This window comes from Ascaphus truei, chromosome 3, assembly GCF_040206685.1.
Source record: "Ascaphus truei isolate aAscTru1 chromosome 3, aAscTru1.hap1, whole genome shotgun sequence".
Classification (NCBI taxonomy): domain Eukaryota; kingdom Metazoa; phylum Chordata; class Amphibia; order Anura; family Ascaphidae; genus Ascaphus; species Ascaphus truei.
Window position 1 is genome coordinate 235,749,376 of NC_134485.1, and position 23,116 is coordinate 235,772,491.

The 23,116-nt window shown below is 41.0% G+C and overlaps 1 protein-coding gene across 10 annotated transcripts in view; it reads right to left on the reverse strand.

The window, feature by feature from the left end:
* NCK2 (NCK adaptor protein 2) overlaps window positions 1-23,116 on the reverse strand; it is a 139,030-nt gene that overhangs the window by 99,284 nt on the left and 16,630 nt on the right. The gene's annotated exons all lie outside the window — the stretch shown is intronic.

Genomic DNA, 23,116 nt, shown 5'->3' on the forward strand with positions numbered 1-23,116 from the left:
AACCGCTGGGGGGCGTGGCCTAGCGCTCCGTCACCCTTGTCCATCTCAATTTTCGGGTCTGGAAGAAAAACTCGCAGCGCAGTGGCCCCCCCTCGCAGTGGGCCCGGCCCCATTGAGAGGCAGTTCTTGTCCCCGAAGCACCCACCATAGCAAGCGCTGCAGTAGCCAGTGGAGACCAAGTCTAATTCCTTTGCCGGCTGCTCCTCTGCTGAACTCTGGCGGGCCGCCACTGCCTACCATCATACCATCTCCCCCCGCCTGCCAATATTACCCCCTTGTCCCACAGGTAGCCATGGAGGGGGGAGAGAGCTGAGGAGAGAAGGAGGGATGAGGGATGATGGCAGATATCCTCCAATTTAAAAGCGATGCAAATTTTTCTCCTGAATCTACAGAACACGTTCCCTTATAATGGGGCCCTTAAAAAAAAATTGCCGGTGGTCCGCGCATGTCTAGCTACGCTACTGAGTTGACTATCACGTTGGCTACGAAGGGATCATCAAGAGCAATTTCATAAAAGCCTGTGTACTTTATAATTCCGAGGAAGAAAATCCCCTCTTAAATATATATAAGGAGGGTTATTTATACAAACAAGCTAGCTGATTGTGAACTTGAGAAATTTATTCAACTCAGATGGCTTTGTGCATGCAGTGCTGCTTGTGCAGCTTTGTCAATAAGAAATGAGAAAGTATCTGTTCATAAAAAAATGTGTGTTAATGTTCCAGCTTGCATGTTGTAAATCAGCCTAACATAAACTTACTAAAGTAAGTCAGACTGAAGATTTTCTAAAGAAACGAACAACTATAGTGGAGCAGTATTGTATTTCAAAAATCTTATAAACAATTATTTCGTCAATCTGTAATTTGCAGTTCAACAATGTGAGTGATTTGTACATTAGCTTGCCTAGATCTTTCATTAGATTCAAAACGTTTTTAGAGTTATCTAGTCCTTTGAGAAAAATATAGGAAAGATTTTAATAAAACCGAACATCCTCTTAAAAATTGGTTAATATGATCCCTGATGATGGTGGGTAAAAAACGACTTTTCTCCCACAAGCAAAGAGGTTAAACAAGGTCAGTCACATGCTCTAAAAGTAAAGAAAGGCTTATTGATCAATGCCTCGTGAAATATTTTCTTACTTAGATGTCCAAATTAGAACATGGTCTTTCATGGATTCATAATGAACTTTAATTTCAGGAAACATGAGTTGCAAAAAATGCTAAGTGTTAACTTTAGTTTCTGCGTTTACAAAAGTTAGAAAAGTAGCATATATTTCAAAACTAATGCCTACTAATAACTTTTTTGCTGTTTCAATACATTGTCTGAACAATGGGGCATCCAGTTACTGACAAGTAAGGAAAATGCTGCACACCTCAAATTGAAGGAAAAAATATGATACAGTTACCGGTGCTCCGATGTTTGAACGAAAGCCTGTGATCAGTCCTGAATAGATAATAAGAGGAACATAGAGCACAACGGATTTAGCATATCCAAACTCATTTATTGAGCCAAGTGTTGGCTCCAGTTACTAGCCATTGTCATGTAATCCACCATTGTATCCCTTTTTCTCTAATGCGGAAGCCTAACTGAATTAGGATAAATGTCCTAATAAACGATAATCATAAAACTCTAGAACCGGAAACAGTAATCAGATTTTCAAAAATGATTGTGTCCCTGTCTGCATCTATTTGAACTTAACCTTTTGCCTGAGTCACTAATCTACTCCTATCTGGAGTCACCCACTCTTCAGTGATCGCACCTCTCAAATCCCTAAGTGCCCCAACTTGCTCACCACTATGCTTCCCTATACTTTCTTTACTTAATGATCCATCACACACTACTGTTCTATCACCTAAAGTAGTGACCACCCATTTGTCAATAAAACCTTACAATTGAACCAATATCTTTGTCTGGAGCTTCCTTTCACGTCCACCCCTGTGGTACCATACCTGCCCTCTCTGCTGAATCCTGCGATAGCCGCAATCCTGGGTCCAGGTGAAACCCATCACCATGCATCCGGCTCTGCTGCCCCTTTGCCAAATTGGTCACATCAGTCAACTACACATCTCGAAATTTCAAACCAAAGCTACTCCTGGCCCGATTTTCTGCTTCTCTGCATTGAACGGTTATGGAAAGCTCATACCCTTGTTCCACGGACAACTGTCGGACCTCAAATCTATCATCTTCAAAAGGGCTTTTCCTTTCATCCAATCCATGAGAGAATAAACCTCTGCACCCACATGTACTGGGGAAATTTTATACACCCGACCTGTCCCAGACTTGGGGCTTACTCTTTAGCCAGATGTGTCTCTCACCAAGTCTGCTTGCTGCCTGAAGCCAGACCGTTCCCTTTTTCCTGCAAAACTCCCACTTCAGCCTCTGGAGTATATCTACCGGGGACCTAGACCTCCTTCCACTTGATCCCACTGCCCCCTGCTTCTTCCTTCCCCCCCCCCTAACTCTTGGGCACAGACTGTTTTCCTTAAAGCACATCACCCCTGTCCAGGAACTGCTGCTGCCTGTCCACCACACCTCCAGACATCAAGCAAACACCTGCTCCAGATTCGGGAGTGCTGCAGAGCTGCTCCTGCTGCTCACTTCCAGGTTCCAGGCATCCTCACTCACCATGACCGTCGAAACGACGCCCCCTCCACGTGAACACGGATCCACTCGGCGCCACGCTTGCTCTTTCAGCCTCGGAAGTTCTCGCAACTTCTTCATCTGCTTCTCCTCCGTCATACTCTGCTCATGTCCTCCATTCTTCCTCACAGTAAGCGTTACCCTCCCCATTAAATACCCACGAATCCCACTCCTAATTTACTTTAACTCCTTACCACTAGAGCGCTAGTTGGTCCTCTGGTCATGGGTTCTCCCTCCTGAGAATAAAGCGTTTTGAAACTGCTCAATTAATTAATAATCTTGAAGACAAATCACACACAGAATATAAAACTTTTAGTATTTGATACTTTAATAGGAAAATCAAACGTAATTATGTGTGTGACGATAGGGATTACTGGCATCACAAAACTGAAATGAAGCCCAGCTTGCTACCCCCTAAATCTATGTAACTTGGCCACCTTTGTAAGGCTTATTTTGGCCAAATGTACTTAAAATATCTGGGGAAGAACAGGGAATGTGTAAATGTATTTCCATGTCTGTAAGAATGTATTTCAAAGTCTGTATTTGTTATTCTCTGAAAATGCAATCCCACAGTTTAGTGAATCAACATTGTTCTGTGATGTGATTTGGGAGTCAGCCCTGTAAAGTGCTAATTGGATTATGTGTACATTTGTTTAGAAGGGACTCTGATTTAATCAGGGATGGGGATGGGTTCTTAGCACGCCCTCTGGCTGTTGTGGCACTAACTTAATCTGTGCTCTGATTGTCCAGCAGCCCCCTCGCATGCAATGGATAGCCACATAGGGCTATATAAGGGGTGCTGCTGATCAGAGAAGGAGTTCTACCTTCAGAGAGCATATGAGAGCAAGAGAGGATAACAGACTGAGAGACACTCTGGGAAGGAGTGTGGAGATTTGCCCTCAGAGGACTATCTGAGAGACAGAGAGACTGAGAGACATTCTGTGAAGGAGTTTGATCTTTTACAGTGACCAGCTGGAGAGATATCTCAGAGGGGCTGCTGTGTGATCAGCCCTCTGAGATCCTGGACGAGAAGCGGACAGGACAAGCCTTCTTGAAGCAGGCCCCTGCACCTAGCAAGGCCAGAGTCTACTCCCCAGGCCCCAAGTTGGTATTGTATCGTGTTTTGTACATCTTTGTTTGTCTGCTGGCGTGCCAGAATAAACCCCATTTTATTCAATAACTTTGTCCTGTCTGGTGCTAGTGATCCCGGTGGTTTCGGTGAAAAAGTATTGGTCTCCCATGACAATGTGTGACAATAAAGTTGTGAATCATTCATAAGTAAATGGGACCGGTTTGAGCACAGTTTAAATGCTTTTTTCATTTTTCATTACCTCAAAAACTGAATAAAAGAAAAAAAAATCCACAAAATTAAAAAAGCACAGGAAGGACACATTGCAAATAACAAAATACAAATCTATACTTAGTCAACTTAAAAAATGGACAGCACAGTTCTAGTAATAATTTTATAGGGGCCACAGAGACATCTTTCCTTACTAATTACATTAAAATAATTTACTCCGTTTGATTTAAATTGATTTTATTGTGTGGGCGTTTTAAAACTTCTGGTCATACGCACCTGATCCCGTAGTTATTGGAAACATCTAGCAGTCAGACTATGAAAACTGAAGGAAACAGCTGCTTTTAAAAACACAGCAAGCTCTTTTGGGCTTCACCTCATATTACAGCATAGTAAAAACAAGTACACTGTATAATCATTCAGCTGTATATATCTCTGTACTTAATAGATTTTAAATAAATTGTTCTTCTGGTCTTCTGAATTAATGCCAACGTTGTACAATTTCCAATGAGACCCAAAATGTCCTTCCATCTAGAACACTAACTTATGTTGTTTAATGCTTTCATGCTTTTCAATTTTATTTTAATATTTGTTTCAAAACAGCCCCCAAACTTGTACTGCAGTGTTACTTGAATAATAATAAAAAACAATGCTATGGTTACTTTTGTATGGTAGCAACAATGTATTGGTTGTTGAAAACATAAAATTAGAATTCCCTCACATGATAAAGATTTTTTGGTTTCATCTGCTAGATCCAAATCATTCTGAAAAGTCAACTAAAATACAGTAGGCAAAGATGTGTGGCGATAATTTAAGGTTCACTATTTTAAAGAGTATTACATATAGAACTGACTGCAATTGTTTGTCAGACTAACCAACTATCTGTAAACAAAAACAGAATACTAAAATCTGAATCCAAGGTCTGTGTTTAAAACGTCACTGAAAACATCTGGCATATGGTCAGAAACAATTACGGTGTCTGGCTTTGTCAGACAATCCCTGTGGGTGTAAATGTCAAGAAATTGTACTTCAGAATCAGTTGGAGCTTTTTTTCTTGTAGTGTGGAAATAAAGCTTTTGTTTTCCAGCAAGTTTTACATCTTTAAAAGGCTTGGTAATGTTATACTGTATGTTTTTATACTATCATAATTCGTAGAAATCGTTCAATCCAAGAGTATACATAGGGTACACTGTCATATTCCTCACAGAAATAAAATTTTCTGTTTAAATCCATTAATAATTCTGTACAAATCTTGTAATATTTATTATTATTAATAATAATAATAATAATAACAACTATTTCATATATCGCTTTTCTCCCAATGGGACTTAAAGCGCTTCACAATTACAGTATAGTGCGCTGTACGCAGCACATAGATATGTTTACAGATTTGTATTAGCTAAAAAGGTGTAGTTATGCCAAGGTGTCACACACAAAAGACATGGTCCTACATAACTATAACAGAAAATGCCATTCAAAGAGTGGTTCCATTCAGACTATCCCCAAAAAAATATTTTAGAACTCACCTTCGTGGTTATTTTTCCATCCTAATAATATAGTTTGTTGTGGAATCCTCTCATTTTTCAATTTTAGATTAATATTGGCAGCCTAAATTTCAGCGTAATGGCTAAAAATCCCACTTGCCAATTTTTTAATAAAACCCAGTATTTACCTATAATCCCTTTTTCATGCAATTAAACATGTTAGTAATTTTTGACATATGTAATTCACAAAATACTTTGGTTCTGTTTGCCTCAGAGAACTAATTGAGAAGTGGTTGAATGGGGGGGCGAAAAGAAGAGTTAGAGAGAGACGTACATTGAATGGCATTCACCAAGTTCTGCCACAATGTCCATTATATTGATCCAATGTGGAAAGAAATTGTACAGGGCTTTGGATCCCATATATGCTTCCTAAAAGAGGAAATGAAGGAACGTATTACGTGATCAGATTTTGTTATGTACCCAGATTTCTGGCTACCAAAATTGGTTCTGAGATAGAACTAGAAGTTACCAAAGTAAGATAAAATTACTGGTAGTATGTTTACCTGAAGCATCCCTTCAGTAAAGGCTCCAATCAATTAAAACCCAGTACTATCAAAAAGTATAAGTAACTCTCAGTACACTTACTTAAAATTATAATGTTCTATTCAAATAATATGAAGAGGTAATTTTTACCGATATTGCAAAACTTACCAAAAAGTAGAAAGAGAAAACACTGCAGTTACACAGCTATAACTAATCTATACCATTCACACTCTTCTATTTCCAGCTAGCATTGATTAGCTGCATCATTCACACTCTTCTATTTATAGTTGTATTTAATTATCTAGATATGGCACACATGCAAATTAAAATCAAGTCTTAAGATATTTTCCCTTTTTGTAAGCTGTAATGGCAATTGGAAATATAACCCTTGCATTTAAAGCAGCAGTCTCTTTTTTTGCTTTTCTAAATACAGTATAAAGAGCACAACGGAGGGCAAGTTACTAACATTATACACGTTAAACTCGCACATGCTTCTGGGGGTGGGGGGTGTGCTGCTTTAACTATACAGTAACTGCAAACTAGGATTTCACTTTTCAATTACTTGCAGCACACAAAAATTGTCTTTATTTATCAAATGTTTCCCAGGAAGTAATACATTAAAGCTGCAGTTCAGTCAATATCCTGCATGTGTGTTTTTTTTAATAAATCTGTTCTGTAGTAAGAAAAAATACTTTTAGCATTTTCTGTTTTTAAAAAAACAACTTTGAAAGACCAATTTTCTTGTATTCTATTTTAACAGCCATTTGCTAAGGCACTGCCCCGTCATGTCCTGTCACAAGCCCTGGCACACCCTTTGTCAGCCCTGCCCTCACTCTAGCACATGTCAGTGCAGGAGTGCTCATGAATATTCATGAGCTTCCACTGACTGACAGAAGCAAATAAAAACATATGCCAGCTCTAACTATGTCACCAAATTTCGCCTATCAATACATGGAGAACTAATTGACTGGCAGCTATACAGTTCTTTAGGTAGAGATTGCACACATGAAACTATTGAAGTAAAAAAATAAATAAAAAAAATAAAAATAAAAAAAAAGACTGAACTGCAGCTTTAAGATGTACCTAATTTTCAAGTATGTCCTGGGCATAGTTATGATAACAATACACAGTTACATTAACTTAACAGTGTTATACATTAGATTTAAAGACATTTAACACTGCATAACATTGCATGGCTAATAAGTAATCCTGACCATTTTTGCTACTATGGAACAAGATATCATAAATAGAAATAAATCCACAGCACTCTCCAGGGCTTTGATAAAATCTCAGTTTAATCCATCAAATAGAACAAAAACAATAAAACAAACACACTGTCAGTGGCTCTGTGTGTCTGAGTGTGCGTGTGTTCAGTGTGTATCATTGACACACAATGATCCCACACTTCCTTCCCCCCCACCCGGCTCACTCCTCCTGTCCTCTCTGAAACTGACCTCACTTCTCACCACTACACACTCCCTCACGGAGAGCAGGGGCGAGCACAGTGCTAAACCTCTCTGTATCTCTCTCCATCCCAGCCATCGGGTGCCTCGGCAGCTTGCTGTGAGCAGCTACAGTACAGTGACTGAAAGGTCACACGGCATGACAAAACCCGGACGCCAGGGATGACATTTTAGGCACTCGGGCAACCTGGCGCCCATTACATTTCCATTCCTGAGTTACCCATCATCTCGACAAACACACATTTATCTGCGTAATTTGTTAACATTTGCAAAACATACCCATATGCTGTGTTTCACAAGCAGAATGTTATGCAGGCATTCATATCAACAGTTCTCTGTAAATGCCAGATTTTATAAATATGATTTTCTTTATAGTCAACATACTAAAGGAGGTATAATGAAAATTGGAAAGCACACTTGTTTAGAAAGCAGCGACTATGAACCTCATCTGCTCTCCAGTTTGACCTTTCTGTTCTGCTATTCACTGCTGGCTACAAGAGAAACTGTAACAATTTCATTTTTCTGCTCCTGAGCACTACCCCATTACAAATTGCTATACAGTCTTTGTCCTTTAATAATGTCTCCACATAAAGATATATTCCCCAGCACAACGTCCTCATGTATCTATTTTCCATATGACAGATCTTTCACATATCTTTCCCCCAAAATATAAATTTCCAATGACGGAAAATCTTAACGAGAAAAGCCAATGAGACAAATAATCCAATATTTCTTTCACTGATAAGAGCAACATCTACAAAAATCTTTTGTTTCCTCCTGTATACAGTGTAACTTCTAATTTTTAAAACATGATCGGGTATATAGCTACATGAACTCCCGTGATTCAAAATTCCTTCTGTAAATTAAAACTAGAAGACAGTACCATAAAACTACATCTGCTATGGAGATAATGAAGCATTCTGCAACAATGTAATATTCTGTGTGTGAGACCTCAAATGTGATACAAAAATCTGCAACTACACGGTATACAATTTAAAATTTTAAAATCGTCCCACTACACCCCCACTACCAGGATTACAATGAACTCTTAGGCCTCGTTCAGGGTGCCAGAGGCAGGAGTTGGAGGGAGGGAGTTCGGGAGGGCGGCAGTTTGCTGGGCGATGTGTGTTCATCCCCAGCAGACTGTTTCAGGAGTTGAGGAGGGGGCGGGGCTACAGACGGCAGGTTAGGGATCCAAGTTGCAGTCATGAAATCATTCTCAAGAATGATTTCATTGGCTGCCTAGGTCCCAGTGACGCTGCTGCAGCTTCAAAAAACGATTTTTTCGTTTATTGAAACTGTAGCCAGCGTCAACTCCTGGCTTCGGAGACAGGGCAGCTGCTACCCTGACAACCAGTATTCAATTTGAATACTTTGTGTCCCACGGCAGCTCGCACGGCAGCTCGCCCTCCCTCCGAAGCCTGCACCCTGAACGAGGCCTTATACCTCTTTAATACTTTGTCCCCAAGTAGAACAGACAAATTAACAAAAAAAACATTTAGCATTACGTGTCTAAAAATTAGGGTGATCACTTCGAGGGTAATAGGTTCTGAGTGCAAATACCGTACTTAACAACTTGGAGTTACAGTGCTGGCACGGAAAAAAAGGATTACAAAATGACATACGATCAGAATACGGTCAGGGGGTTGCAATTACCCTCAATGTCATGTTCTTCTTCTATTTCATTATTCATTTATTATTGTAAATTATTTTACATGTGTGTTTTTGTTTGTTTTGTAAACACCTACAAGCAAGAGGGGGTTCTGTCTCCATTTGATGTTAGGGGTTCTTTCCCATGATCCTCACAAGTGGTGATCATGGAGTTCACCCCAATGCAGAAAATTGAGTTTTCAAATGTACATATGAAGCGGATCACAGGAATCATACTTAAATAAATGTACACCAAAAGTTTCAATGTGTCTGGTCACACAAGTGGCAAAAACCCATGGTGCTGAAGCAGTTAAACCACTGAAAAGCAATGTCACAATAATTGACCAATTTAATTTAGTTTCCATAACTGATGGAGGTCTGCCATTAAGGTAGAAAAACATCATCATGAATACAGAAGATGTATTTTTGTACATTTCCATCTTGTATTTAGGCAACAAAAACTGTAGATAATGGAAATCTAATTGATCAACAGCATAGAAGAAACATCAAACTGCAAGGAACTTAAAATTCTATTGCGAGAAAAGAAAGTACAATAAGTCATTATATAACACTTTAGTCTTTACCTTTGACTGCGACTCTAGTTTGCTTCCCCTCATAATATAACCTAGGTCAGACTCGTAGACTGTATTTAGAATTGAATATCCCAGCGGTGCGCAAAGTGGGGAATGCGAGATTACCGGTGGAGGGCGCGGGGTTTACAGAGGCCCCGCGCTTCCCGAAGGCACTTTAATTAATTGCCGGGGGAGCTGCAGGGCCTCTGTAAAACCCACTTACCGTGATTCAGCCGGCACCTGGAGACGGATCGCCAAGGCAATGCGCCGTCAAATGACGTCAGACGCCGGGAATCAAGGTAAGGAGGAGGAGGGGGGGGCGCGCGGAGAGGAGGACATCCGGCAGGGGGCGCAAACTTTTTTCCCTGGTATATCCTATGTGGGTTACATGAAATATTTATCTAATATGTTGGGCTGCGGCCATAGCGCGTCTGTCGCCTGAGCGATGTGTGGATTTTGATGATGCGCGTGACGGGGAGGCGTGGACGTGACGTCACCAGGCCGGTTCGCCTTTATTGATTGAAATGCTCACGTGACGCAGTCGTCACGTGAAAAATCTACATTTTTTGTCTCCTACAAATCCTGAAGCGCGCGCTTGGCCAGACTGGTGCACTTACATGCATTTATTCATGCTGCGCGCTGCCGCGTGCACTATGTCTGCAGCCTTAAACAGGGTGCACAGATTATGACCTCATTTTAGCATCATTTGCACTTCTGGAGTCATCAAGAATATGAATTTGATGTATGTCAGTTTTCATTAACTTGTAATGCATAACTAAACTGCGCTGTTGTGTATACGATAGGAACTCAGAACATTCACTCGAGGAAAATTTCCGTTTAAAATAATATTTATGGTCATTAGTTTCCTGCATATAATACAAACCTTTATTTAATAAAACTCAAAATGAGTTTGTATTGAACTCAAAATATCTCTATTACAAAAAAAATGCATCAAGATGCAAAACCTTTCCATGCAACTGGTAGTAAACAAGAACTTTAAGTAAGCCACTTTTCCATTTTTTATTTTTTTTAAATCAGGAAATCTTGACTAAAAGCTATTAAAACGGTTGTACAATTTCACTATAAGTTCCAGAAGATCACTTTTAAACAAAGAGGAAATTGGAAAGGAGAATATTTAACCTGAACACTTGCAGACCAGGAAAAAAATCTAATCTCTGGCAAACTGCAAAAGAAACTCTTTATTCAGATATAATTACTAAGTCTAGCTTTACTTTACAAACATTTCAACTTGATCATTTCAAAGAGTATTTCCCAGTTGGATGTCCACTAGGTACAAATCATTGCAAAACACCTATCTGAACTACAGTACACTGAAACAGACAAGTACAATAGCTAGTCACTTTCTGCAAGATCTACCTGTATTATGTTTTATATGCACACATCCATTTTTTGCCGAACACAAAAAAACAAAAGCAGCCAAAAACAAATGTAATCAGGCAGTCCTTCCTTTTCAAACTTTTCTGCTCAATTTATAGGATTCGAGATTATAAACACCTGCGTGAGGAGGTCAGGTAGGTATGTTACCTGCTTTAGCAGATCCAAAACAGATGCAATCTTCCAGCTGCTTATTTAGTTTTATTTTTTTTAGAATAAATATGGTCTGATGGGACAGATCTTCTGAGTCTTTGCTCCACTTAAAGATGGAACTTTGCCCAAGGAAATATTTCTGGCTCAGATTTCAGATGATCAGTTGATCTGGCTCTAATGAGGCAGGCAAGATAGAACAAAAATTGAGTTCTTGCAGAGATAAAATGCATTGACCATCATTATCATGGTGACTATATGAGGCACAGTAAAGATACCAAAGAGTAGTGCTTTGAATTGAACTTAATCAAGTTCATAAAAACCATTAGAAATTCGAATGACTTTCTCAAATTCAAAATAGGATCATGGGATGATCAATAATCTCCCACTTCAAAAGTTACAGTATTACTCATCGGAGTGATATCTTGGGGAAGGAGCCCCAGTCTGCAGCGGACTTGTTTTAAATCTAGAACAGCCACTGAAACCCTGTGACATTTTCAATAGTAGAGACAAATTGGATTATTCATTTTCTGCACGTTTCTTTGGATAGATTTAAAATGGTAAAGCAAATTGTGTATGCTTTCGAACAAGGTGTTTGCCCTGAAATAGCCTGATGTTATGGAACCTAATAAGAAAATCCTTCTGGTGTTTTGAAAGATATGATTACTCAAAGGAAAAAAAAAATCTGAATTTTTAGGACCTCCTTATATAAAACACAGTGAGAATTTATTGTGAAATTGTTCCTTTATCAATAATGGAATCCATAGATTCTCCATATACATAAAGGCCATTGAATGGCAAATTAACCAACTCGCTCTTGAATTAAGTAATGTATCTGCTGCTTATGCATTAGCCACAAAGCCCTATGGGCTGCAACAAATGGAGCAACAGATCTCATTATCAGCATGATCACTTTGAAGCAAAGTTACACCCAAAATGTACCACATCAATGACAATGTTAAAACTTTTTAAAACAGTCTTCTAGATCAGCTGTGCGCAAACGGGGGGCGGTAGATTTGTTGGGGGGGCGCAGGCGGTTGCAGAGGTCCCGCGCTCTCCCCCTAGGCAATTAAATTAAATGCTGGGGGATCACGTGAGGCCTCTGCAACTAACTTACCGGGATTCTGAAGAGCTGCAGGGACGTGTTGCCATGGCAACGCGGTGCCAAATGACGCCACGGTGCCATGCAAGGTGACGTCACACGTCCATCTCCATCGCAACGGGGTCACGTGACGTCATTTGACGCCGCCAAGCAAGGTGAGGGGGGCGCAAGAGCAAGGGGGAGCAGGCAGGGGGGCGCAGCTGAAAAAGTTTGCGCTCCCCTGTTCTAGATTATTGGTTCAAACTCAAAAGAATCCATTTGTAGTGACCACTTAGGGGTTTGTACAGTACATAGCACAAGTCCTTTGAAGAGAGTTTGAACGGTGCATTATTTCTCAGGGAATACACAATGCTGGCTTTTTGAAAATGTAACTGAAAAAAAAAACAAATACTTTACAGTATATAACTATTGTATCCAAAAATAAAACAATTGGAGGGTTTCAAAATGATCGTTGTAACCAGAAGAAAGAAAAACAGCAATATAAAAGGGAGACTAAGAAATGTTGAATGTGTTTTGTATTTTTATACTATATTTCTGACTATATACATTCTCATAATGTTTTACTTTAATGCAATAACAATTGGCCTACTTTTTTCATTTACTTTCCTCAATAAAATATTGAAATAGGCCTAGTGTATAAATAAAGTTGGCAAACTTCAAACATGTCACAATTACTGTTGCCCAAGAACTTGGTTAGTCCATCAGAAAGTCTAAAACAGCCATCATTATTACAGGGACTCTGTGCTCAAGAGGATGAGAGCTACATGGAGGATGAAAGATACATGGACAAATAATGATATGAGGAGCTCAGTCACCAAAGAAAAGTTCTCAATTAAATACCATGTTTAAAATAATTTTACAAAAACATACATTTGGAAAATATAGCCAAATGGGGGATTAAAAATAAATGTTTCCCAAAGCCACAGAGATCTAATGAAATGTCAACTCATATCAAACTGGAATGCCCTCTCTTTCCTATTATTCAAATCTTTAAGATTTAAAACCTGACAAAAAGGAAAGCACAACCTCAAACTTTACATTTTTTAATAATCTTTCCCCCCCCCCCCCCCCAATTGGAATCTTTACAAACTGAAAAATTAAGCTCTCCTATTAGCCTTGATGAAGTCTTTTAGGATTAGTCTTTCCTATTAAAGAACTTAAACTATCAAAAGCCCAACGCCCAGATGAATTTAGTAACAAATATGACAGACTTTCTGTAATTTATTAGCCCCTCACCTGGTTAGTCTATTTAATGAATGTGTCACACAGGCCAAGCTCCCATCAGAATCTCTTCAGGCCACGATTGTTACAATTCAAAAGGAGGGGAAAATACCACTCTTTATGCTCTTTATGTTCAAAGTTTAGACTGATTTCTCTCATTAATACAGATGCAAAGCTGTACACTAAAATTCAGGCCAACAGATTAGCAGAGTTCCTTCCCCAATTTAGCCATCCAGACCAGCTTGGTTTTATACCGAAAAGACAAACAGCGGATAAAACTACAGTTACATAGTAGATGAGGTTGAAACAAGACGTAAGTCCATCAAGTTCAACCTATGCTAAATTTAGACAACAGATACTTTATCCTATATCTATAATTACTTATTGATCCAGACCAAGGCAAACAAAATACCCCAGTGTCATATCATCCAATGATATCTCATAAGGGGAAAAATAAATTCCTTCCCGACTCCAAGAATTGGCAATCGGATTAATCCCTGGATCAACATCCTACCCATGAATACTTATTTGGTATATCCTTGTGTACCTTTCCTTTCTAAAAAGATGGCCATCATTTTTTTGAACAAATCTATTGTATCTGCCATCACAGTCTCCATGGTAATGAATTCCACATTATAACTGCCCTTACTATAAAGAACCCTTTCCTTTGTTTCTGGTGAAATCTCCTTTCCTCCAACCTAAAGGGATGCCGCCGAGGCCCCATGTACTGCCCTTGGGATGAATAGTTTATTTGAAAGCTCCTTGTACAGTCCCTGAATATATTTGTATATAGTTATCATATCCCCTCTTAGACACATTTTTTCTAATAAAATAAATCAAATTTAGCAAGCCTCTTCTCATAAGTTAGATTGTCCATCCCATTTATTAATTTGGTGGCACTTCCCTTCACTCTCTCTAGTTCCATAATGTCTTTTCTAAGGAGTGGTGCACAAAATTGTACTCCATATTCAAGGTGTGGTCTTACTAATGCTTTGTAAAGGGGCATAATTATGTTTACTTCCCTTCCATCCATTGCCCGTTTAATGCAAGATAAGATCTTGTTTGCCTTTGCAGCAACTGCATGACTTTGGGCACTATTGCTAAGCATGTCGTCTACAATCACTCCTAAATCCTTCTCCATCAAGGATTTGCCCAATTTATCCCCATTCAATTTGTAAGTCGGCTGTTTAATCTTGCATCCCAAATGCATAACCTTACATTTATCTATATTAAACCTCCTCTGCCATTTACCTGCTCAAGTTCCCAGTGTCTTCAAGTCCTTCTGGAGAGAAATTACATCTTGCTCTGATTCTACTACCTTACACAATTTAGTGTCATCCGCAAAGATGGAGACTTTGCTCTCGATGCCAACCTCAAAGTCATTAATAAACAAGTTAAAAAGCAGGGGTCCTAGTACCGATCCCTTAGGTACTCCACTCACGACTTTAGCCCAACCTGAAAAAATTCCATTTATGACAACCCTCTGTTGTCTAGCTTTCAACCAGTTTACAATCCAGGTGTATATATTAACCTTATTGATTACACATGCTCTCGTAAAATGGCCGTAGTTCTTTTGTAAGATGCTGAAAAAGCTTTTTGATTGTTTAAACTGGTCATATATGGTCCCAGTTTTGAAACCTTTTGTATCTGGGGGATACTTTCATTAGAACAGTCTCAGCAGTCTATGAAAATGCTGTAAGTTTCTTCTCTGACCCCATCTCTTTCCTATGGGACAAGAAAGGGTTGCCCAATTTCTCCTATGCTCTTTGCAATGGCAATTGAACTTCTTGCAATAGCAGTTAGCAATAAACCAGATATTTCTGGACTTACAGTGGGATCACTAGAATACAAAATCAGTCAATATGCTGATTATATTTTACCGACACTCACCAACCCCATATTATCTTTACCAAATGTGGAAAATCTTTCAAAGGAACTTTGGAGCAATCTCAAATTTTAAAATGAATACTTCCAAAGCGGTGGCCTTGACCATTAATATCCCAGATTCAACCCAATGGCTTCTTTGATCAAATGTTTCTTGTTCTTGGCAGGGCACATTCATTAAATACTCAGTAAAAATGAACATTCTCCACCGTATTTTATATTTCTTTCAGAATCTCCCAATTCAAATTCGTAGTTGACAGTTAAATACATTTCAAACTAAAGTTGCCCAAATTGTGTTGGTGGGGAAAAAACCAAGGACTCTGCTTAAGTTCTCCAAAGACCCACCACCCAGTGAGGCTTACCTAATTTCTCATATTACTATGCCGCTACTCAACGCTCACAATTTCCGCTATGGCACAGTCCCCTGGGCTTTAAAAGATGGGTGGACATTGAAAATTCTTCTGTTTTGTCCCTGTCCATACAAAATTTGTTATGGATCAGTAAGGAGGCCAGGTCCAAAATAATACAAAACATACCCACCATCAGTCACTCCCTAAGCCTTAGGGCCAAAGGTCAAAAACTTGGAATATCAATCAGAACTAACCTGATGTGGTAGGCAACTTCAAATGTTGGAGGGTAGCGGGCACCACCAGACAATCTAATGTCTTCAATATTGGAAAAGCTTTGAAGCTTGCCTATCTCCATACAACTAAATTTAGCTCACACTGAGTTATATCAATATCTTCAAATGTGTCACTTTATCTCCTCCTTGAAATTGCCAGGAGGTCAATTGCAGATTGACTCAAGGTTTGATCAATTGTGTCTAGATAATGATCAGAGGAAATGATTAATGTCGATTCTATATAAACTTCTGCACGAGATACATTTTTATTCCAAGACATTATATACATGCTTCAAATGGATTCTACTCGACTCTTAAAGATCCATTTCTACTAGAACAGCAAAAACCTCTAAATGTACTAATATAAAGGAGAATAGATACAAGATCCTATTTAGATGGTACCCGGTCCCAGAGAGACTGCACGTAATGTTTCCTGTAGTAGCAAACACCTGCTAGAGAAATTGCAGTGAGAAAATGTACTATGCTACATATGTGGTGGAATTGTACGATAATCTTACAAACCTGGACTCTCATATTTAAGGTCATCTACAGTGTGACATATTGAAACTAAAAATTCCCAATGACCTTTCTTTATTCATCTGAATTTGGATATCACACACATCACTAAAAATACCCAAACATTAATTTTTCACTGCAGTAAATTGCACCATAGCTAAATCATTGGAAACAAGTACAACCTCCACTAATGGAGCTTATATTTAAACAAATCAATTAAATCATGTTAATGGAGAGACTTGCGTGTATTCTTAATGGGACCTTGGATAAATTCTATGACATCTGGAACTCTTCAATGGCCTCCATTAAAACGTATTATTGATTAAGTGTTTACCCAAGGATGAAAAAGTTGTATATAGTGCAAGAATCTTTATGTATGTTTAGTTAATGTGAACCCTTGTGTTTTTTAGTGTATTTTCATTAATCATATAAATAACGGTCTTATATGTATTGAAATGTTTGCTTCTTTATACCCCATCCCTTTTGGTATCCTGCCCCCTTTACCCCGAAAGTCATTTGAAAATTATTACAATAAATAAGAAGTTTTAAAAAAATAAAACCATAACGCTACTCTTTTACATTTACCAAGTAATAAACCACAGGGACTTACTTGTATGTGTGTGTTGGCAATTATAAACAACACATTCTTTATTTAATTAATCCAGAAAACATTAAACATTTTCAGTAGGAACTTGAATATTTTCCAAATAATTATTTAAGGATTAAATGACAGATGACAGGGATGAAAAAATCCTGAGAGGGCGAGTGCGCAAGTGAATGACAGCCACCATCCAGCTTTTGATTCAACCATATTTTTGACCGGCTTACTTCTAAGTTTGAGCGACAAATGGATATATCACATATGCTTACTCAAAAATGAAATGTTTTGCATTATTTGATCGTAAATGGCACAAAGATATATTTATTATTGTTTCAAATTACTGTCAGACCCATGATATCTTTATATTCAGTAAATCTACACAATCTTTTGGACTATAGTCCTGGCCACACCCCCTGGCATGTCCAGGACACAAAAGGCATTTTCAAGATCGCTGTACAGGCAAAAGTTATTAACTACATAACTACATTCTTTGAGAACTGAAGAAAAAGTGATTAAATGTTTTTTTTTTGTTTTTATTTTTTTACAGGCAAAAAACATCTGTATTTAAAAAGGAAGGTATTTTGATATGAAGAGTTCTGAAGATTAGGTGTCTTTAATTAGTTTTTCAATAGAAATATCAAGAAATTCCAAGTCAGAAAGCGCATTTAGTGCGGTTTTGCCAAAAATGCACTTAATGAGTTTTATCTCTAAATATATATTAAAAGGGTTATTGCTTATGTCTACTATCAGAGAATTGTGACACCATATTTCCCCCCACCCCCCACTTGCAAAACCAGGTTTTGACCCCAATAACTTCATTTTCTGGACAACCACATAACACTAGGGATGGTCAGTGGTTTGACCTGCAAGATCTATTAAAATACCGAATATTTCATTATATTATCATGACACAGTCATTTTGAGATAGTTCCAGTCACCAAAAACAGAACATGTAAAGCACTTATGTCCACCAAATATGGAAATACAAACTCTGAATTCCTATAAATTACCTTTGTCCAGCCAAATAATATGCCACGAGATAATGATTACAAATGTTCCAATTAATCAAGCCTAATTTTATAAATGATTAAAGATATCAAAGATTCTGGTACATTAATCTCATATGAACAATATATTACCAGGTTAGTTAAAATTGGCCAGGCTGGACTTAAAGATGTAGCCAGACATCACGCGGCCCCGAGAAAAGTAAGCGGCCCAGGAGGATTACATCTGTGGGGTTCCAATCTTTTAAATGTAGGCCTGAAGTGTTAATACTTTTGGGCCATCTGGTGGAGAAGAATACATTCACCTTTTACATGAGCTGTGCAGCTGTCTCTGTCCCGGCCTGCAGCCGTCTCTCCATCTGCAGCAATCTTCCTGCAGCAATGAAGGTAAGATGCAGGCTGTATATCCTTCCCCCTGGATCACGTAGATGCCCTTATATGGGGCTTTACATCACGAGGGGGAGGTTATATGGCCATCTACATCATCAAGGGGGCTAAATAGGACACGTAACCGGTATTCTCTCCCAGCAGATGGCCCATCGAGCGAAGGATTACCGCTGGGGGGGGGTCAGGGGGGGCCCATTCAAAAGCATGGACCACCGCAGTTAATCCTTATGGGTCAAAAACCTTGCTATTGTTGGGTCTGCGATTCTGCCCCAGTTTTTGGCGGCCACAAGAACAGTATAAGGGATCTGTCCAGATGGCTAGGATGACAGGAAGTGACCTCTCTCCCTCACTGAAGGTACCGTGGCCATCTTGCTTCCTGGCAATTCCTGGTCCTCACTTCCTGACAGGACTTGACTTCCCCTACCTCTCAGGCCTCAGATCTCAGGCCAAGGTCGGTGTACTACTCCCTACCTCTGCCCTGCGGGTTCGTATACTGTTTTGCAGTTACATGTTGCACGAGCCACGCAATGGACCCCGCAGAGGTAGTGAACGCCGTTACCCTTTGCATTTCCCTCGATCTTCGGATGAGGGAGAGATGTGAGAAGCAGGGCCATTATCACAGAGTCCGCTCAGTTCCGTTGGTCCCACCTCTTGAGGTTCCTCCTAATGACACCTCAGAAGAAATCGTCAGAGCCCATGCAGTTGGGCAGTATGCGTCTCACGGAACGGGAGAAGCAGCACCGTCGCTCCTTGGGATTGTGCCTCAACTGTGGCGAGAAAGGCCATATGGTACGGGTCTGTCCTAAGAAAATCGGGAGACGGCCAGTGCCCAGCACAAACAGGGGAGTTGCCTCTGGGCATATGCGCCATATCCCCATCTCTCAGTCGCCTGATTATCCCCATCTGTTTATCTTGGCAGAACCATTCGATTACTACTATGGCCTTCGTGGATTCTGGAGCCACCGGTATATTCGTGGATAAAGCCTTCGCTACGCGCGTCAATATTCCCCTCCATAAGAAAGGACAAGCACTTTGATATCTCCTCTATTGACAATAGACCATTGGAATCTGGGGTCGTTTCGCAAGAGACGACTCAGCTCAAAATCACGGTCAGTGCTTTGCACCACAAGGTTCTTCAGCTGGATGCTATCCATTCCCCAACTATCTATGTTATTCTTGGGCTTCCTTGGCTATGCATTCATAAGCCCCGGATTGACTGGACCTCAGGACAGATACTAACTTGTGTGTCTGCCTGCGATGGGAAATGCCTTGCACCCTGTCAGGGTCTCCTATTTCCCAGGATCCAAGAAGGTGAAGGCTGATGCCCTATTCTGCCAGTTGTCCACGCACAATATAGACACTACGAATAAGGTTCCCATCTTTCCCCCAGCTAAAATCATGTCCGCCATTACCATGCTCCAACGCGTCCAGAAAGCCCAGGCCAAGTTGCCCACCTCTCCCACCTCAATCTCCGCTTCTCCTAAGTCCCCCAGCCACGGCCCCACCAGTCCCAGTTATAGCCCGACCAGTAACCGTTACTCTCCGACCCACCCCACCAGTCACAGCCCCACCAGTCCTAGTTACAGCCAAACTAGTCCCAGCTAGTTCCCAGAGTACACCTCAACCTTCCCCAAGTACTCGTCCAGCTACACCCCAACCTCCCCCACTGTGGACATCCAGATAAACCAGGATCTGGTCGCCCTGGAGTTCGACCCTTAAGGGGGGATACTATCAGGGATCTGTCCAGAAACCTAAGATGGCTACCGACAGGACGTGACCTCTCGCCTCACTGAAGCTACCGTGGCCATCTTGCTTCCTGGCAATTCCTGCTCCTCACTTCCTGACAGGAAGTCAGCCTCTGTCTGGCCCTCATTGCCAGCAGCTGCTTCTGACCTTTAAATAGCAGACAGTTGCTCCCTGTCAGTGCTCGTGCAAAGTACTTGTTACCTTGTTCTGCTTGAGCCCTGTGTTTGCCTCTGTGTTTACCCGATTGTGCTTGAGTTCTGTCTGAACTTGACCGCCCCCGCCTGCCACGACCCCATAATTGGACTTGACTACCCCTGCCTCTCAGGCCTCAGATCCCAGGCCAAGGTCGGTGTACTACTCTCTACCTCTGCCCTGCGGGTTCGTATACTGTTTTGCAGTCAGCAACGTTACAAACAGTAAGTCTTGCTACATCGGTATAGCTAGTATAGTTATAGTATAAACTATTATAGTAATCAACTGGGCTGTCTGACATATTTAATTGCAATACTGTACTACTATAGTTAAAAGCAGCAATTATTCACAATCACGAACGAGTTTAATGAAAGTCTGGCAATTAAATTGAAATGAAGCCGAACACAGATTTAGCACTGAATAGTATTCATTCAGATTTTCTAAGACTAAGAACACTTATCCTCCAGTCGAGAGAGAGAAAACAGACATTTGTCGCACAGTGTGCAAAACATAGACATATTCTGGCATGTACACAGAGTATAATAAAACTATAAGTTATATTCCAGACATCCTCATTGATAAAAACAGCAAGAAAATTACTTTTCTTTTATGAAACAAATGCAGATTAAAGAAAATTATTCAGTCATTTAAAACTGCTCACATGCAGACTAATTGAAAAGTGTGCATTATCTATGTCAAATAAGATTGTAGTTAATGTTTTATATACATATATAAATACGTTTAAAAAGGTAAAATGAAAATAAAACTGCACACAACTCTGTATTGTCATTTATTTTGTCCTTCCTTTATCAACGCACTGGACCCCATTCCTTCCTTACGTATCTCTGCACCTATCCTTACTTCCTATTACGCCACCCTGCATAAAATATGCTGCTAACCCATGTAAACCACTCCATTGCTTCTGCTCTCTATATCCCATTCTCCCCAATTCCCACTTTTCTATTTCTTCCTTACGCTCTGTACCTCATTTACGCCTCTAACTATAGCATACGGGACCGCTGCCTCTTATTCTCATGGATCAGGAGCAATATGGCTGTGGGCCGCAATGCTTGTTCTCTTTCCCCTATAGCTGCTCTTCGGGCTTCTTCTTAAAGGGTTCAGAAGGAAGGCAGTAAGAAGTGTAACGCTCAGGCAAGCCACATGCGGCATTGTTGAAGGGCAGGCAGGAGAGCCCAGTGACAGACTGACCCTGAATGAAAAGCAATGTAAAATTCTGCACAAATCCACAAAATACTTGAACTAAACAGGAAAATGATTTGGTATCCATATACACATCTGGTAAAAGGACAAGAATCTTCCCACGGTTCAATTAGAGAATGACCTGGCATGACCATGGCCATGCAGTTGCCAAGTACAAGATTTTTGGAATGCTGTCAAGTTACAGGGACTTTCCTTACACAGAACCCATAAACCAGCTTATACAGTACTATTAAAATCAAGTTGAAACAAACCTTGTTAGCAAGTAAAGTAACAAAAAAAAGGTGTGACCTACATTCCATAGCTTTCAAATGTCATTATCTATCTATATCTATAAGTCTGAAATAATGTTTGTGTGTGTATGTCTTCTCCCTGCGTGATTGGCCCTGTGTTCCCCCTGTGTCATTGCCCACGGACGCACCCCCACCCCCCTCATCCCACCCCTCACATTGCACCTCTTGCCCTCACTTGGATTAGGAATCTCACTTAGCAGGACCATCCACACCACTACCACCCGCCGCTCCTCGGCACCGGCCTCACCTCTCCCCCACCACCAACCCCCCCCCCCCCCCGGTCACACCACTGTGTCCCTGCCACCCGCTGAGGCCCCCTGCCCCCGGGTATCACCTCCACCTGCCCCCCCCCTGGGTAGCGCACCCCCATGCCCCCGGGGGCCCCCCCCCTACTGCCCCCTGTGTCGGTCCACCCCGGATCCTGCCCCCCACCCCTTTCCCTGGTGCCCCCCTGTCACATGCGCACGTGTGCTCCAGCGGCCTGGGGGTGCGCGCACGCTGCGGCTCCAGCCTGCGGCTGCTCCCGCTCATCGGGCACTTCAGCCTCCTCCCTCACGCCCGCTCCGGGTTGCCGTGCGCTCGGCGGCCTGCGCTGCATGCTCCGCCCCCACCGGTCAGAGCGCCCGGACAGGAGAGAGGCGCCTTCTGGACCGGTGGGAGCGTGGAGACTGGACGGAGGTGGCTGGTGTCCGCCGGTGGGGGGGAACGGCCGGGTCCTCACTGCAGTTGTTGTGGGTGCCCGAGGACATTTGTGTGTGTGTGTGACACTGTGTGTGTGTGTGTGTGACACTGTGTGTGTGTGTGTGTGTGTGTGTGTGCGACACTGTGCGCGTGTGTGTCTGACACACTGTGTGTGTGTGTGTGTGTGTGTGTGTGTGTGTGTGTGTGTGTGTGTGTGTGTGTGTGTGTGTGTGTGTGTGTCTGACACACTGTGTGTGTGTGTGTGTGTGTGTGTGTGTGTGTGTGTGTGTGTGTGTGTGTGTGTCTGACACACTGTGTGTGTGTGTGTGTGTGTCTGACACACTGTGTGTGTGTGTGTGTGTGTTTGACACACTGTGTGTGTGTGTGTGTCTGACACACTGTGTGTGTGTCTGACACACTGTGTGTGTGTGTGTGTGTGTGTCTGACACACTGTGTGT